This window comes from Gopherus flavomarginatus, chromosome 3, assembly GCF_025201925.1.
Source record: "Gopherus flavomarginatus isolate rGopFla2 chromosome 3, rGopFla2.mat.asm, whole genome shotgun sequence".
Taxonomy (NCBI): Eukaryota; Metazoa; Chordata; order Testudines; family Testudinidae; genus Gopherus; species Gopherus flavomarginatus.
The window spans coordinates 45,306,884-45,326,816 of record NC_066619.1 but is presented as its reverse complement, the minus strand read 5'-3'; positions in this window follow the sequence as shown (position 1 = coordinate 45,326,816).

The window sequence follows — 19,933 nt, the reverse complement described above, 5'->3', positions numbered from 1 at the left end:
CCTAGTGGATAAGGGAGAAGCAGTACATATATATGATATATCTTCATTTTAGAAAGACTTTTGACACAGTCCTTCATACAGGGGCCACTGATGCATCTACAGAATACCAGAGGTCTCAGTACTTCTGGAAAAGCATGGGCCTGCCCCTATCTGTGTGACCGCACATGCATGACACCAGTGGGAACAAGGTGGCATGCTTTTCAAAATGGTGTCCTCCATGCGGCATGACCTTGCATGCACCATATATGTGAGGTCACACCAGTGGGAGCAAAGTAGCATGCTCTGATATCAAACAAAACCAAGTCCAGGACAGGACAGGGACAAACATTACCAAAAACAGATTGTCATGTGGGAATAGGCAAACCAAATTTAAGCTGGACAGTCTCATAAGCAAACTAGGGAAATGTGGTCTAGATAAAATTACTATAAGGTGGGTGCACAATTATTGAAAGACTGTCCTCAAAGACTAATTTACCAACAGTTCACTGTCAAACTAAATGGGTGTATGTAGTGGTTTCACACAGGGGTCAGTCTTGGATCCAGTACTATTCAATATTTCATTAATGACTTAGATAATAGAGTGAAAAGTATGCTTATAAAATTTGCAGATGACAACTAGGTGGGAGAAATTACAAGTACTTTGGAGGACAGGATTAGAATTCAAAACAACCTTGCCAAATTAGATAATTGGACTGAAGTCAGCAAGATTAAATTCAATAGAGAGAAGTGCAAAGAGCTTCATTTAGGAAGTGAAAAAATCAAATCAACAAAATGGCGAGGTGGTAGTACTACTGAGAAGGTTCTGGGGGCTATAGTGGATCACAAATTGAATGAATCAACAATGTGATACAGTTACAAAATAGGCTACTATTCTGAAGTGTATTAATAGAAGTATTATATATAAGACAGTAGGTAATTGTGCCACTCTACTTGGCACTGGTTAGGCCTCAGCTGAAGTACTGTGCCCAATTCTGGGCAACACACTCGAGGAAAGATGTGGACAAACTGGAGAGAGTCCAGGGGAGAGTAACAAAAATGATAAAAGGTTTAGAAAACCTGAGCTGTGAGGAAAGGTTAAAAAAATTGGGCATATTTAGTTTTCAGAAAAGAAACCCGAGGGGGGTCTTGATAATAGTCTTCTAATATGTTAAAGGCTGCTATAAACAGGATGGTGAACAACTGTTTTCCATGTCCACTGAACATAGGACAAGAAGTAAGGGGCTTAATCTGCAGCAAGGGAGATTTAGGTTAACTATTAGGAAACACTTTCTAACTATAAGTATAGTTAGCACTGGAACAGGCTTCCAAGAGAAGTTGTGGAATTGGAATTAATTATATAATATGGGAAACCACCAAACACTAATTGGATTTAATAAAGGAATTTGTGATTAAAAGACCAAATGGTATTTATACAGTTGTTCTAAACATGCCTAAAGAACCTAAAAAATAAGCAATTTACTACAGCCAAAAGGTTATAAAACGTTTATAAGCATTTGATCAAGATACTTACAAATGGGCTAAACCCATAGGTGCTTAGATCCATATTGGTTGGCTGCAACATGGACAGGCAGGTATTAGCAACACACCCTTTAAGAGTTTACTTTTTATTCTCTTTAACAAACAAGTAATGTCATTGCCATTTACTAATTTCAGCTAAAAACCAGTTGGAAAGAACTCACCCTTATTTCCCGTCTTAATTCATATAAGATTTACAATCTCCTTTCTTCCCAAGGCCTTTCCTCCCCTCCTTCTTGCTGTCTAACAGTTCTCCCATTGCACCTGGGTTCACATAGGCTTTATTGCTGGTATGTGGTTTGGGGAAGGGCCATGTTGGCTCATTTTAGGATAGATTCTCTTGTTTTATTTAAAATCATCTGCAGTCATCCCTATTGGTCAGAGGCCCCCCCCCTTTTTTTTTAAACAAACTTCCCCTTATTATTAGTTATTCTTTGCACCAGACGGCCTCCTTATTTTATTCCTTCTGGCCTTATGCCATATTATTTTCAAGGACTTCCTTCTACTTACTTGTCAGGGCTTTCTTTACAGCACATATTTCCTTAATTAAACTTAAATCAACTTTAATTTTATACTTACCCTACACCTGGGGTTCTCAAACTGGGGGTCAGGACCCCTCAGGGGGTCACAAAGTACTACATGGGGGGTCGTGAGCTGTCAACCCCCACCCCAGACTCCACTTTGCATCCAGCATTTATAACGGTATTAAATATATTTAAAAGTGTTTTTAATTTATAAGGGGAGTCGCACTCAGAGGCTTACTATGTGAAAGGGTTTGCCAGACAAAAGTTTGAGAATCACTGTCCTACACCATTACTGGAGGTTTTTACAGACAGGTTAGACCAGGGGTAGGCAACCTGCGGCACACGAGCTGATTTTCAGTGGCACTCACACTGCCCAGGTTCTGGCCACTGGTCTGGGGGGCTCTGCATTTTAATTTAATTTTAAATGAAGCTTCTTAAACATTTTAAAAACCTTATTTACTTTACATACAACAATAGTTTAGTTATATATTATAGACTTATAGAAAGAGACCTTCTAAAAATGTATTACTGGCACGCAAAACCTTAAATGAGACTGAACAAATGAAGACTTGGCACACCACTTCTGAAAGGTTGCCAACCCCTGGGTTAGACAAACACCTATCAGAAGTGGTTTAGATTTACTTGGTATTGCCTCAGTACCAAGGACTGAACACGATTACTTCTTGAGGTCCCTTCCAGCCCTGCATTTTTATATTAAATTTCTTAAAGACCCCCTTTTAAAATTAACGTAAATCCTAAACAAATTAGCAGATTTATTTGTCACTGCTCAAAACACATATTCTGTACTCAAAGTGCTGTGATTTTGGGGAGGTTAACTGTATTTTTATACATACTACAGACATTGAATCTCTGCTTTAAGTGCAAAAATAAACTTAACTGTAACTATTTAGCCACAGCTGGTATTTCCATAATGGTTCCAATATTTTCTTGTTAGACAAAGAATTGGGGATTCAGTCTGTTCCTTGCATAAGGAACTTTTCAAAATATTTCCTGATTTGCTTTTCATCCAGCTCCAATTCATCCCTCAACATCTGCTGATACAATCCCTGAACCTCCATATTGATTTACAGTCTATACAAGACATGCTCTCAAGAAAGCAGTTAGCGGTCTGTGTGAGGTCTTAAAGACTAATCCTGTTGTGTAGGTAAAAAGCATGTTTATGAAGGAACTCCTCTTGAAACATCTTGCTTAGAACTTTCTGCCTGTGCCTTTTAGTTTGCAATATTTATGGTGCAATTATACATACTTTAAATTGTGGTAGGGGTTTTTTTCGGTAAACATTAAATTAATCCCATTTAAAATCCATATCAAATCACAAGAGGGAAAAGTGATGATGTTTCCTCCAAACCAGATAGTATAATCCAAGTTTTACCTCAACTAATTCTTTTTTGTCCTCAACCAATAGTGATGAGAGGTAGATGGATTGCATGGTCACTTATCCTCTCCAACTGCTGGTTAGGCCCTGGTCCTGCACACAGTTACACACACTTAACTTTACTGCCATGAGTAGTCCACTACTCATGTTAGTAAAGTTAAGCATGTGCATAAGTGTTCGTAGAGTTGGGGGGTCTTAGTTATTTTGTGAGAGAATAGTATATTTTATTACTTCATGTTCAAAAGCAGGCAAATAAAATTCTCATTCCTTCTTCTAATTTTTCTAAATCATTGACTCTTTGCTGTCCTAAACAGAAGGATAATAACTGAACATCTGGGATATGGTCTAGCTAGCCAATCCCAGGTGGTTCAAGAAAATGACCTATGATAACAGTTGTCAAGGTTTTTCAAACATGCATAGGAAAAAAAAACAAACAAACCCATATTCTTCCCCACCTGCATCTCACAGGAAGATTATTTAATCGTATGCTAGGATACTATTATTTTCCACATTTGCATTTTTAATCCAAAAGTAATTCAAATATTTGATAACTGATTACATTCTATACAGGGAAGAGATAAAATGCACATTTTCATTATTTTATTGTATACATTTGTAAGGCACCTCTCGCTAAAGCTTTTGAGCTCCCTTTACATAAAGGACTGATCTAATACAACATTTTCCATAAAAATAAAGGAACATACACCCAGTGTCTTCCCCAGCAATCAGTTCCCTGCAAGGACAATAAGGTCATAGCTCATAAAAAATAACATCTACATATGTGAAAGGGCAGGAACAACAGAGTAAACAGATTAGTCTTGCCACAAGAAGTGACCCAGTATGGGGAAATTGACACTGAGGGAATAGGATTTATTATTTAATAAATACTGGGCACAGTGTTCTTGCCAGCTCAACAGCCAGCAGCGCCCACTCCCCTCAGTTTACTTAACCTTATTGTGTCATGAATAAAGCACCATGCTGAGCAGTCCCATCAACAGCTCAGAATTGCACTTTCACAATCTGTATCTACATTCCTGCAAGACTGAGACCTTAATAGGTTGGAAGTGAAGGAGAGAGTACAGAGACCTTACTAGGTTCTGCTCAATAATGAGAAAATAAAAAAGTACTTGAAAATACTTGCACTGAAATGTTTAAAAAAAAATTAAAAACCACCTAAGAAAGTTCACAGAATACATCTGTGAATTTACAAATTACAAATAAATGCATTGTGAAGGTAACCTGAAAGGCTCTTTATCTGCCCAGATAAATGCAAGCCTCTGAGGTCTCTCCTCCAATAATTGATGGCATCGCTGATAAGGACAACATATTCCTTACACTCTTATGTCTTAGTGTACAAGTGAAAACAAAACTATGAGGACCTGATCCCTGTCTTGTTGTGCAGGTGAATAACTGTACTTAAACTATAATGGCAATGCAATTGGGGTATGCCATGAAAGACGTTTATATGGTGCTCTCATATGTGCTGCTCATTTGCTCGTAGAATAAACAAGAGTTGACTCACACAGGGAGACATACCAGGATGTTCCGGCACAGTTGAGAAATGGCAGTGCTGGAGAGGATGTATGCCTAGGGAGGGCTGGCTCCTTAGCTACTGGTGTAAGAAGTCTGGGATGGGGATTCTTTTCCCCTGGAATACAATAGAAAGAAAGGTAAGTGGGTTCAAATATTTCTAACAGACAAAAACTAAAAAAAAAAAAAAAAAAAAAAAAAAGAAAGGTTAAACTTGAAAACAGAGGGAAGACAAGGTAACAGCACCTTGCAAATAATAGGCAGCTTATGGGAGAATATTGTTACAAATTGTAACTAGAGAGAGTTGATTTAGTGAAAGGCATCAACTGCAGAGAATGGGGCCAGTTAAGGAAAGAAGAGGAGATGCAACTATCCCCACTGATCCATATAAGAGAGCAGTAGGGTGTGTGTTGAACTGGTTAAGAATACAGACACTTCTCCCTTCTGTTTGCCAGCAAACATCTGCTTTTGTCTTTGAACTTTCCATTAAGCTGGCCAGTTTACAGTGTAGGTGTAAGTAGGGGAATGGTCCCGCTACAGTGGGGAACTTTCCTAGCTTCTGTATCACCCTGGTAGAATAGGAATAGTGAAAGAATCTGAGTCCTCACTCCAAACTCAGATGCCTGCCTGACCTTGAGAACTCCTCTTCCATTCTCCAATGCAGTAGTCCTTGTAACCCCAATAAGGCTAGGTCTAGGATTCCTCAGAGGCTTAACCCCCAGTCTTGTCGTGGTCACTTAGGCCAGAGGCTAGGGTGTCACCATTCTGGGGTACTCTCCCCACACTAGCCACTTTCCTGACCCACTGATCACTACATTAAGTTTAAACCAAATACAATTTATTAAACAGCAACTGTAAGAAAAGTAAGGGGAAAATTGAAAAGATCAAACGAACAAAGGACCCTTCCCTATGGGCAGGGCGAACACCATTAACAGTAGTCTCTGCAACTTGAAAAGTTCACAGTCTATTCCTCACATGTCCCAGGCCTCCCTCCCAGGACCTGGATGCACTGCAATGATACTGTGGGTCAGACACCTGTGCTGATGGCAGCTACATGCCCTCAGGCCATAGGTGACAGGACCCTCTTTCCAAGCATCAGCCCTCTCATTGGGTTCACCCTCCCCTCCCCTAGTCCAACTTTCAAGGTCCTCTTGCATGGCAATATCTCCCTCCGCTAGGCCCTCACTGCCCAGTGTCCCCACCTCGCTCTCCTCAGTGGTTCATCATTCTCAGCTTCAGTGTACTCATAGCATGGCAGGCATCCACTATCCCGACTCTGGCCCTGCAGCTCATCTCTAGTGTACTGTCAGTGTGACAGGTCTTCATTGCTCCTGGCTCCAGCCCAGCTCTGGCTCAGTGTTACTGCTGCTTTGCCTACAGCCTGACTCTACCTTCTGGGCTGTTCCTTTGGCCCCTCTGGTTCTGGCTGCTGCTCTGCCTTCAGCTCAGCCCTGCCTTCTCTGTCCCTGGGCTACAGTCTCTCCCCCACCCAGCTCGGATTGCTGCTCAGGAAGAATAGGCCACTGGGCTTTTGACTCCCTTCTTGGCCTACCTTCCATGTCAATCAGGCTGACTTGGAGCATTGTCCTCTCAGTACTGCCCACCTCAAATATTCAAAAATCATGAGTCAGGCTCACCACAAATCATGAGATTCTGTAACAATAACAGATTTGGCATTCTTTTTATTTGCTTTCTGCTTTTTCAGCCTTTAGGGTGTGCACTGGGGTCACATTTTGAAGCTTTCTTCACAGCCACAAGGGCTAGAAACTTACTTTTTCTTGAAGAATGAAGGCTGAAATCATCACATATCCACTTGACTCCAGGAGCTGGGGTGTTAAAGAAAATAATCATCATGAGACTCATGACAAAATCATGAGTTGGTAACATTGCCCTCTCCCACTTGGCCCTGGGAAGTGTCAGTTTCAGGATCCCAACTTCTCTGTGGCCCTTCCCCTTTCTCCTAGTAGTGGAAGAGGGACAACCAAAAATATATATCACCAAGTTTAAGTAAGGGGACAACAGCCCCCTTACATAGGTGCAAGGCCTCTCCACTTTCTCTACTTCCTAAATGTAGATATCTGGCTCGCTTACTAACTGCTGAGATAATATTATACTCCCGATTTTCCTGCATCTCAGTTTGCCTCTATCACAAAGGCAGTATTCCCTCACCATGGATTCCTTACTGCAAACAGTCCTCACAAACTCCTGCAGGGTTCAACACCATATGCTTTATTGACAATATGCTAGACATATGCATGTTCCTTATAACTGGAGGTATACCAGTCTCCTAGAACTGGAAGGGACCTTGAAAGGTCATTGAGTCCAGCCCCCTGCCTTCACTAGCAGGACCAATTTTTGCCCCAGATCCCGAAGTAGCCACCTCAAGGATTGAACTCACAACCCTAGGTTTAGCAGGCCAAGGCTTTTACCTTCTCCCCACACACAAGGAGAAAGAGAATTAAAGATTACAATGAGATCCTGGACTTCTCTAGCCCCTCCTTCCAGATTTCTTCCTCCTCTCCTATTTTTTCCTCTCTCTCTTTGAACTGTCCCCAGCTGACAAGCTGAATCACCTTGTTAGTTGTTTACTCATCCAGTCCTTAACTAATTATCTCCTCAACTTGGCCCACATGGGGAAGCTTGCAAAATGTAGAGAGTCAGCCTGAGGTTACTCACACTCTGTCACAGCCTCTGTACTGAAGCACAAGCCAGGGTTTGGCATTTTCAAGACTTCAGAACATATAACATGGAGTTAAAACTCAGAGCTATAGTATTCAAAACTCTGAATATAGATGTTAACAACAGCTGTCAATCAGCTTCAAATAGAGCATACTATGCAATTTCTTAGTGAACAAACATTTAACACATACACAAATATTTGCACACAGTATTTGGAATACTTCTGAATAACCTCTTAAACAAGACTATTTGGCAGTAAAGTTATTGAAGTTCTTTGTACTGTACAGACTTCCCCACTTGTTGCAGTTACATATACTTTGTGCAAGGTTCAAAAAGACCATATATAATTTTATATTTTGGTACACACAGAGACATTTTCACAGAAAGCATTTCTCAGTCCCTGTAACATGGCCTCAAAATGTATGTGTGTGTCACCTGGATTCTTCAGAGCCTAAGGAGAATAGAAACCTCTAAGGTCCCATCCAAATACTCCAGAATATCTTCAGCAAAACAGTCCTAAGAGCCTAGCAGCCAGCTAATTCCAATTCCCGAACTAATCGTTGACTGTCTCCATTTTCTAGCAAAGCAGAGACTCTGTACCCAAAATCGTACAGGTATTGAGATGCAGCCTTCATAACAAACAGATCTCTTAGCTATGCATTGATCAGCCATTGATTCTCTAAGGCTCTCTCCTACTTCATATTTATAACATTTCCCACTTCACCCTCTGAGAACTGAGTCAGAGGTTCATGTGTGGACCTGACGGACTGCTTGCCTTTAATGAAAAATTTTTGTACTGCTTTAAAAAGAGCTATTGAGCATATCTAGTAACTGTCACAAATCTTTCTCCTCTAGATGTCTCTGGGCCTAAGTTGCTATGACCTGATCTCTGCACACATGCACAGACGCAGATGATTCAACTAAAACCCATGTCTCCTCCCACTGCTTCTCTCCATTTCTTCGGACTTATAAAATATAATAAAATAATAATTCTGAAGTATAAGCATGTGAGTTACACAAGCATGGGGGATGACATCTTTGCTTTAAAAAATTGTGAGGAGGCAGAGATCTGTGGTGGAAATATAAGCTTTACTAGGGAGAGTGGTTGATTAGTGAGACTGGGGGGTATAGAGACAATGGAACTTTCAGATGATAGGACAGACTAATAAGCAGGCAGAAGAAGACAGCTGGACCAGTTGCTGGTAGGTGGGAAAGATGATGTGCCTGTGAGATTGGGTGTGGCAGGGCCAGCGGACAAACAGGGATGGCTGGGCTGGAGAGGGAAGGGATATCACAGGCTTCCCAGTTCTTCTGTTAGCTCCATGATTGCCATGATGTTTGAAGTTATTAATTAACCTTCTTTCAGTTTCTGCATGTGGGATGCAGACTCAGGCTGGTCATGCCAGCCATTCCCAGGCAACTGAATGAAGTCCTGTAATGGTCCCTGCAGTACAGCCTGAAAAAATCACCAAAGGAAAGGTGATTCATTATTAGCAGAATAAAATCAAAGTGAATAGAGATCTCTTTTTGATGGTATGGTCTTAATGTAGTAGCAAAAACAGGGATATTCCATATTAATGTGCACATCTATATAACATTGTGTAATGATCCTTTAAAGGTTGAAGGAATGGAATATTGAAATCAGAAGGTTCTATGGCAGTTGGGAGTGACAGTAGGCCTTTGGCAGATGGATTTATACTGTCAGTTCTTAGTACTGTTAGTATATGGGGTTCCTGAGACCCTGCCCTTGAGGCAAGGGATTAATTGGGAAAATATCAGACTATCCCCCTGAGGCAATTTTGCCATGAGGAAGAGAAAGGTTTTGAGTTGAGAAAAATATCAGAAGGCTCTGACAGGAAACAGTAGGGCTCCCTACTGGTTCTGCATAGGAAAGAAAATAGCAGAAAAGAGTCCAAATAAAGAGTATATAGCTACAGATTTTCCAAGCAATGGAAAAATGGCTAAGTGTCAAGGACTAAGTAAGAGGTCACAGGCAAACTCTTCCCATTAAAACAAACAAACTTGTAAATATATAGGGCCAGATTCACTTCCCCATATCCCAACAGAAGGGCTAGGAATATTACAGTCCCTGAACTTGTGGGAAACATGGTAAGCGGGGCAGAGCAAGCTGGTGGCCATTCATGTTTAAACTTTGTTAATTGCAATGCTCATGAAAGCAGGCTTTTCCCCCCATGTATCACTTTCAGAAGATGTTGGTGATAGTTCCATTGATAGATCAATCTTTGCTGGTTCTGCAGTCATTCTTCCTTTTGCTAGAAGTCGTGGGGATATTCTTTATGGCCTGAAGAGGTCTCCTAAAGCAAATCTTAGTAAAAAAGACATTACGCCTTTGGTTATCACGCTTGATTCTTTTGGGTACAGCCAGATTGGGCAAACTGACTTGCAAAGGAGAACTTTTGGACAACAGTGTGCAAGTTTTGGAAGGTAATGAAAAATATTAAGCTTCATAGTTTTTATGAATGTCATGTTCTGGGTACAATCCAAAGCAGTGAGGGGTTGTGTCACTGCCTACCATCTAACCCTGGCTGCCTCACAATGCTTTGCTGTTGTAGCTCCCACCCTGTGCCATCCACAACCAGCATACAAGTTGCACTCTGTCCAGGGTTTTTGCCGCCCCAAGCAGCAAAAAGAAAAAGCTGTGATCATGATCTGCAGCTCTACTGCTGCTGCTTCAGTCTTCAGCAGCAATTCAGCAGCTAGTCCTTCACTCCAAGAGGGAGTGAGGGACCCACTGCCAAAGACCTGGATGTGCCGCCCCAAGCAGCTGCTTGCTGAGCTGGTGCCTAGAACCGGTCCTGACCCTGTCTGTGTGCTAGACAGCCTTGGTTCACAAACTCTGATCCCAGTGGCCTGTCTACAGCCTCATGTCCCACTCTGGCTTCCACCAGCCTTAGTTACTACTTGTAAAGTGACTCCAACGTGTGCCCAAATTTTCTCAAAACCATGTGCCCTGCAACATCCAGCCCTCTCCCAGACAGTTCAGAGAAACAACATAAACACACGCACTATGTCCTTTCTGAATATATCTACACTGCATGTGGGAGCATGCCTCCTAGCCTAGGTCCACAGATTTGAGCTAGTGGGGCTTGTGCTAGCATGCTAAAAATAGCTGTATGGTCAGTGCTTTGACATTGCAACACAAGCTGGTGCTCAGGCTCTGACACAAAGCCGTCAGAGCCTTGCTGCAATGTCTCCACAGCTATTTTTAGTATGCTAGCGTGAAGCTGTGACCTGGGCTGGGAGGCTTACTCCCTGATGCAGTGCATACATATGCTCTGTGTCCAAGCCAAACAGGCTATACATCTGTGACACGACATGTGCCAACTTTCCAAAGTGCTGGGGGGTGCTTGATTCCTGGCTATATCCCATACCCAAGGCCATGCCCCCACTCCACCCCTTCCCCCAAGGCCCTGCCTTGCCTCTTCCTGCCCAGTTCTGCTCCCTTCCCCAAGTGCACCCTGTCCTCGCTCCTCCTCCATCCCCCCCTCAAACTCCTGTACACCAGGAAACAGCTGATCACAGCAGGTGGGAGGCACAGGAAAGGAGGGAGAGGCACTGAACCATGCAAGAGGAACTGAGAGTGGGGTGGTGAGGCGTACAGGACCCACTATTTTTTCCCCTGTGGGTGCTCCAGCTTCAGAGCACCCATGGAGTTGCTGTCTATGTGTGATGGCTCCCAAGGTGCGAGCCATGCTCAAGCAGTTAAGGAGCATACTTAAAAAAAAAAAAAACCTCTGAAAGTCACAGTTCAATTCCCACCATTAGCCAAGAATGGGTGTAACAGTCTGTATCTCTATATTCATCCCTTTTACAAGACTATATTAAATTTTGTACAAAGTGTAATGTAGCATTTGAAAACTCATGATTTGCTGATAATTATTGTCCTGGTAAATTTGAGTGGTAACATTGTATGTAAAGATATAAGATTCCACTGTGATTATTACTGAGACATGTTCCAACATGTTCTGGAGGGCAATCACAAACAAGTTCCCCAGAGATGAAAGGCTAGCCCATACCTCAGCTAGGTGTCAACAGGATCAAACGGACCATCACCTGATCAAGGGGTCACTCTTTAGCGAGAGAGGGTGTGGGCAAAAGATTTACATTTTGACAAAGAAGCAGCTTACGGTCCCTGGCCATACTGACTTTCTGTCTCCTGAACATCAGCTATAGATGATTCTTGTGCAAGAGAAAGGGCTATAAGAGACAAGGGCAGGTGCCCCAAGTCATCTCTCCCTTGCTCTCTACCCAGGGCAGCATCAACCCTTGAAGAACAAAGGAAGCAGCACTGGACAGAGGGAAGGGGGAAGAGATCCTGATTAAAAGAGGTTCAGCCAGTAAGATTGCTGGAACACTGGTGAGAGACACCTTTGCTTTGTCTCTCACATGCATCTGATGAAGTGGGTATTCACCCATGAAAGCTCATGCTCCAATACATCTGTTAGTCTATAAGGTGCCACAGGACTCTCTGCTGCTTTTACAGATCCAGACTAACACGGGTACCCCTCTGATACTTGCAACTTAAGCTAAGTGAATACAAAGCAAAGATGTCACTTCATCTTTTACTTCTTTGTAACCAATTCTAACACATGCATCATTACTTGTAGTCACTTAAACTCTATCTTTTTGTAGTTAATACATTGGTTTTGCTGTTTTATCTAAATCAGTGTGTTTGGATTGAAGGGTTTGGGAAAACTCCATTTGGGATAATGATATCCACAAACCCTAATATATGATGGACTTTATCTGAGCTTGTATTGTCCAGGAGGGTGCTGGGTAGTACAAAATGCACATTGCTGGGGAGAAAGACTGGGACTGGGAGTTTGCTGGTGTTGGCCTGCAATGCAATTCATGAGTGGCAGGCACTCATCCCATATAGCTGGAACTGTGTGAAAGCAGGCTAGAAGTGGTTGCTTTCACAGGAAAGCAGGGTAAATAGCACCCCAGGTTGGAAAAATTGAGAGGACACAGCTGTCCATCAATCCAGATTGTACCCTGGCTAATGTCACAATTGGCTGTCATCCAGCATAGGCATTTTTGAATGCCGAGAACGTATGCTTCACACAGGAAGGGACTGGGTCCCAAAAGGAGAGTGCAAAAGGCTCAACTGGTAGCATACTTGCATTTTTTGCTGCTGCAGCCAGTCCTGGCTGTATCCATTTCCAAAAGCCAATGAGAGGCTATGTTTTGGGGAATGATGACAGACTCCTCTGTTCATGGAAGTTTGCTCCTGCTGAAAGGCCATGCCATCACCAGTTCATCATGGAGGACTGTGTTTTGTGTGTGTACTTCCGTTGACTTTTAAATGGGGAGAAAATGTACCTCAATTTTTTGTCTAACATTACATCCTCAGAGATCCTGCAGCAGGTTTGGCACGGTCAGGAGCAGCTTCAACAGTACAGTTTTTCTGTGATTCCCAGGCAGGTGCTGCTCTCATTTTCCTTGTCTCTGCATAATTATCTGTTGTGGTACATCAAAGTTGTATAAAAGATCAGGATATCAAAAATGTGAAGACAAAACAATATTCTACATGCACTGAATGTGCAACAATCAGCTGTGCTGATCACTTGATAGAAAAGCATGAGGTCACAAGGTTTTGCATCAGGGTGCAAGTTTGATGAAGCTGGGGTACCTATTCCTTTTGGGTGTCTACAGTTGATGTAAGTAAAAGGTGAGTGGGAGTAATTATGGAGTGCATTATTGTTGGAGATAATATGAATGTGGAAATGAATCCAGGAAGCTTTGCCCTTAATGTCTTTTTTCTGTGCTTTTAAGGTTTTCCACAGGTGAGGGTTTGTCCTGCCACCACCTTAACTGTCACTAAACACAGTTTGTTTTCTAATTAAACTACATATTCAGTAATCTTAAGAGTTCTAACCCTGACAGAAGAGGTATCTTTTTTCTTCTTCCACCAATACTAGTAAATGTTGATTTGCTTAGGAATACTAGAATTCTACAATTTTTGACTCTAAGTTAATTCTCCAACATTCTTTGTCCTGAGTCAGCCCAGCAGCTGACTGGGGGAGGGATAGCTCAGTAGTTTGAGCATTGGTCTGCTAAACCCAGGGTTATGAGTTCAATCCTTGAGGGGGCCACTTAGGGATTGGGGGCAAAAATCAGTACTTGGTCTTGCTAGTGAAGGCAGGGGACTGGACTCAATGACCTTTCAAGGTCCCTTCCAGTTCTAGGAGATTGGTATATCTCCTATTATATTAGCCTTTTTTTAAAATACAGATTTTTTTTTAAACCTTGAGAGATTTTAGTTGCAATTTGCATGTTACTAAGACTCCATGTTCTTTATTCTCATACCTAAGGATGCTAGCATACTATCAAGGGCCCCAATTTGCAGGGTGGGGGTGAATCACATTTGTATGAAGCCTCATTAATGTCAGAAGGCTTTCATCCACACAGAGTCACTTGGAAGATCAGGGCCAAAGTTAGGAATTATACCTGATTGCCTGGTACCTGGATTCACTATTGAAACTCACTGTATTTTGTCTTGTTAAAAAGATTCTAGGAGATGCCACATAGTTGTCTCTACTGCTTGAAGAGGAGTAGCCTCTGGGGAGTCTTCAAGTTGCAGATAGGGTTGAAAATAAATTATTGTCTCAGCCTGTTTCTTTGTCCATTCTGGAGCTGCAAGAAATAAACTAATCCCTCATAGGAATTTGATAAACACTTTTAGAGTGGAAAGTAAGACTTAAAGGTTTAAGCTGTTTATAAAAAAAGGCAACTGCAGTTCTGATGCTTAAATTGTTTGGAAGGTTGAAATTCCTAGAGTCAAATTTCAAATGACAGTACCTTATACGATATTGGGCCAAATTCCCTGATTGCATAAATGGCTGAAACACTACTGAAATCAATGGAACTTATCTACTTATGTCAGCAGAGATTTTGACCCATTGAATCTTTGCTAAAAGCCAGTGGATGGGATAGCATCTCTTCCTAGCTAGATAATGTAGCTAAAGTCAAGCAAACATTTGAATTTGATCTCCTCTTCCCTTTTACTTTGAGTAGTCATGTTCCAATCTTGCATTAATTGTATGCTAACATAGTAATGACAATGTCTCGCTTATAACTATGTAGGATATTTATGTGTAGTGATATATTGCAAGTGTATTTAATAGAGTTATGTACAAGGCTTTATTACTGACCAAGTTACATAACATTTCCCTTTGCTCTTCTCCTCCAGACTGTTGTTCATTGAGGATGTTCACTGGATTTTTATCCCTTTGTAACTGGTGACTTTAGTGGAGGTTCAAATTATTTATTCAGTGTTAAATAACTGATGATTACTTTAATAAATATATTTGCTATTTTGTCAATAAATTAAAAAATCTTATTTATGGATTTCTAAACAGGTTACCGCCAATGACAACTGCACACATAAAAACACTCTTTCATTCCCACCTTTTAAGTTTTGTGCATTTAATATTATCCCTACAAATTTGCCAGAGGTACTACTAGTAGTTTAAGAACTGAAAACCACTAGATGGTGTTCAAATCTGCTTTTTTACAAACACTTTTTATTATAATCTTTTACTGAGTACTTATGGAATTTAAGGAATGCAGGTTCCCTGCCCTAAAATAGATTCTCACTGCCAGAAACCATTAACTTGCTAGAGGTGCCTGTAAATAAATATCCCGTACAAAATTCACCAAACAGTGCTTCACTTCCTGCTTGCACTGATATAGGTCCTCTTTTGCTAAATAATCTGCCCTGCAGTCTCCTATACCCTTCAGGATCTCATCCAAAAGAGGTCAAGAGGTTGAGTACTAGAGTCTAGTAACCCCAAGTTTCGGGTTCAGTGCATCCCTTAAAAGGATTAGCAGAGTCAATAATCAAGTTAAGTACAGCAAAACTGCAGCTAAAACTTGCCCCTTTCTAGGGCTCAGAAACTCACAAAAAGTAACTCTGAATTTTGTATGAGTATATAGTGATCCTGGCAACCTAATAAGAGCTTTGCAAGGATTTCATGCTATCAGTCAAGCTGTCTGTGAAGGAAGTAGAAAGAAAGTAAACAACAGCGCTACCCTTGTAAAGGACATGCTAGTGTTGGGGAACAACGTAAATGTGTAGATATGGAAACTATAATTTCATGCTGAGGTGAATAAAGTGACCATCATTCTGATTCAACTTAGCATTAAGTACTGGTTTCAGTTTACCTCATCTTTTATATTGCCTTGACTTCTAGGAGCTCTCTATATTATAATGAGTTATCGGTGTTCTGCTACTATAACTCAGAAACAGGACTAGCCAATACATTACAGTGGGGCAGACAAGTAAGCTATAATTATCTTGTCTGGATGCATATAACACAGACAACTGAATATTACTATGAAAGATATTTCTATACATCAGTTTACTATAGTTAACTCATATGTATGAGATTTGCTGAGTACTGCAAGTGTAATTAAGATGTACTATAGATAGTTAGTGCTCAGTGTACCTAAAATCCATAAAATGAAAATAGGGTGCTTATAGAGTTATACATAAAGCAGGTAATTAAAACCATAGCACTGCATACATAAAGGTTGTCATGGGAACTTAACTCTGGGTTTCCTACCTTAGTGGGTTTAAAGACAGCCTCAATATTGCATTAATGTAGTATTTTGCATTGTGTATGTTTACCAATAGACTTTTTTAGAAACCTGACATTTCTAGGACTCCTAATACCGTAACTAATTTGCACAGCAACATTATAAATTATTCAAAGAAAATTTATTAATATAGCACTCACAAGAAAGCCTGAGGTTGCCTGAATCTGATGCAATGTATTATGGAGATGTGGTAGCCTCTCCCTAAATAAAGTTGCAGTCAGCTTCCATTTCAGAGCCCTATTTTATCTCCTCTATAATGATGACTTAGAAAACTGTTTGTCCTGAAAAAAATGCCAGAATAAAACTGAAGGCAAAGAGGAACATCTCTGTAAAGTCTGAAGAAAAATCAAATGATCTGAGCTACATATTAAAAACCAATGTGCCACCTGTATTTGAAAAAAGATCCATGGGGAAAAAAGTAACATTATCCATGATTTTTGGTGGGGAGCATTTGGGTGACAGTTTTGTTCTCTTAATTTGGAATGGGTGTTGTTGCAGCACCCAAAGTAGGAGCAGGTAGGCACATTGTGAGCAGGTTACCCTTTAGTAGCTGGCTGCAGCTTAGAAAGAACATAAAGTTATTTATTTAGCTGACTTCTAGCAGATTTTCCTTTAACTCAGGAGATAGAGGCCTGGCTTTTTAGAGCCTACAGGACCAAGGTTACAGTCACTGCAGGGTGCTTTATTTTGCATGCAAGAACCTGGCTGGAGAGGAAGCAGTGGCCCACCCCCTCCACTCCCTGCCCAGGCCCAGCTGCCAGGAAGTGGGGCAGAGCAAGCCAGAAACATGCTGGGGGGGTGGGGAGGGGAACCACAACCAGAGGCCCCCCACTCTTCCCAGCAGCTGGACCTGGGTAGGCCACAGCGGAGAGGGAAGGCTGCCATCACCTCCCCAGTTGGGATCTCACAGGCAGCTGCTGCGCTGCATAGAGGCAGCAATCCAGAGTGGCCACCCTCATGCCTGGCAAGAGAAGCGGCTCTGTCCCACCCCCTCTGCTTCATGCTCAGGCCTGACTATTGGAGAGAGGGGCTGAGAGACCTGGAAATGTGCCTGGGGTGACGGGGGAACAGCATGAGAAGGACAGAGCCCCCTCAGCCCCCTATCCCCAGCAGGCAGAGAGGAACAAGCTCCGCAAGGGCAGCTCAGTGGACCCCCAACATTCTGCGAATCAGATTCCAGGACTGGAGTCCTCCATCAGGGTTCAGCTTCTATTGTGGCAACTGTTGGCAGGTTGGAAACGACCAACTCCTAAGAGCCCTGAGAATTAGGGTTTAAGACTGGTGGTCTGTGACATAGCTGCAACATACAGCTACCACTCTGAAAATAATTTTGGGTGTTAGTCTGTATCTGCAAAAACAACAAGGAGTCCTTGTGTACCAACATTTTTATGGCTGACTAAAAATGCTTCCTCAGCTCTAGAGCAGGGGCATCCCCTACTGCCCTACTCCACTTGTGCTACACTGATGACATCATCATCAGGGGCTCGTTCACCTGCACATCTACCAACGATATATGCCATCATGTGCCAGCAATGCCCCTCTGCCATATACATTGGCCAAACCAGACAGTCTCTACGCAAAAGAATAAATGGACACAAATCTGACATCAAGTATCATAACATTCAAAAACCAGTCGGAGAACACTTCAACCTCTCTAACCACTCAGTGACAGACTTGAAGGTGGCAATTTTACAACAAAAAACTTCAAAAAACAGACTCCAAAGGGAGACTGCTGAACTTGAATATGCAAATTAGACAAACAACTTAGGTTTGAACAGAGACTGGGAATAGTTAGGCCATTACACTAATTGAATCTATTTCCCCATGTTAAGTATCCTCACACCTTCTATAGGTCATCTTGATCATCACTTCAGAAGTTTTTCCCCTCTTGCTGATGGATAGCTCATCTCAACTGATTGGCCTTTTACAGTTGGTATGGATACTTCCACCTTTCCATGTTCTCTGTATGTATAAATATCTTCTTGCTCTATGTTCCAGTCTATGCATCCAATGAAGTGGGCTGTAGCCCACAAAAGCTTATGCCCAAATAAATTTGTTAGTCTAAGGTGCCACAAGTACTCCTGTTCTTTTTACAGAAAGAATCCTCTGCTGATACTCACACCATCTTGTCAACTGTTGGAAATGGCCAACGTCCACTTTGATTGCATTGTTAGCACTACAAAAGTAAATTTTCCCTCTCTTGATATTCACCCTTTCTTGTCAACTGTTGAGAATAGGCCACTTCCACCTTAATTGAATTGGCCTCATTAGCACGAACCCCCCACTTGGTAAGGCAACTCTCATCTTCACACCCCTTACTGTATTTTTCACGCCATGCATCTGATGAAGTGGATTTTAGCCCACAAAAGCTTATGCCCAAATAAATGTTAATCTCCAAGGTACCACAAGGACTCCTTGTTGTTTTTCCTAAACTTCTTCCAATCCTTCATCTGCATTCAGTTTAGATAGGTAATGGAGACCCCACTGTGAATGAGAATACTTTATTCACCCATCTCTGTTGAAATTGAAATTAACATCCCTTGTGGAAAACTTGTCTGTCAACTCTGCCTTGATGCAAACTTTAGAACATTTTCAGTATATATTAGGGCTGTCAAGCAATTAAATTGTGATTAATCAATTTTAATCACACTGTTAAATAACAGATCAAAAATATAAATTAAGCACTGTTCATTTCACAGTACAAAGTGTAATCAGTATATTTGAAAATATAGAAAATAGCCACAATATTTAATATATTTTAATATTTGCCTTGTAAAAAAATAGTATTTCAATTAACCTCATAAGTACTGTACTGCAATCTATCATGAAAGTGGAACTTAGAAACGTAGGATTACTACTATTTTTACATAACTCCCTTCAGCTGAATGAACCGTTGTTTGCAAGAGAGCGTGGATTTACCTCAGGGACTTGGCATGAAGCAGGGGAGGAAAGGCTGGTGCAGGGAGGTTGAGCTTGCCAGACCCCTGTTCTCTATGGCAGTTTCTCTCAAACTTTTTGCACTGGTGACCCCATTTGGACTTTAAAAAAAATCCCCCCTTCCACTAGAAAAAATTGTGACCCCCTACCTTCTGCCCCATACTGCCACCCACTAAGCACTGAGTTTCAGCCCCACCAATGCTTCCCTCTTCACCCAGAGGAATACAATTAACATGTTAATTTTTTTTTCAGTTAATTACAGGCATTAACTGTGATTAATTGACAGTCCTAGTACGTGTATACATACACACACAATAAATGAGGGATGTGTGTATCTGTATATACATTTCATAAAATTAATTTCCAGCATGACCCTAGATTTCCTTTAAGACCTCACATGACATCCTTTGGTGAACCAGAATCAGGATATTCTTGTAACGTCCATGCCAGCTGGCATGGAGTTCTTGGGTCACAGTCTAGCACCTATTTGTTGGCTTCATTTCCTTTTTGACATTACCCAAGAGAGAGGGAGACCCCTATACAGGGGCACCAGAGGTACACCTGCATCAGCCCATGGATTGGAGGGGTTTGAAGCAAAGGCCTTTAACCCAACAGCAGCCATGCCCCAAACAGAGGGAAGAAGTTGTCCAACGGAGGGTAAACAGGGTCCTGGCCATCCCACATTGTTATTTATACTTTAAGGGCCCCGGACCAGGACTTGGTGAAGCAA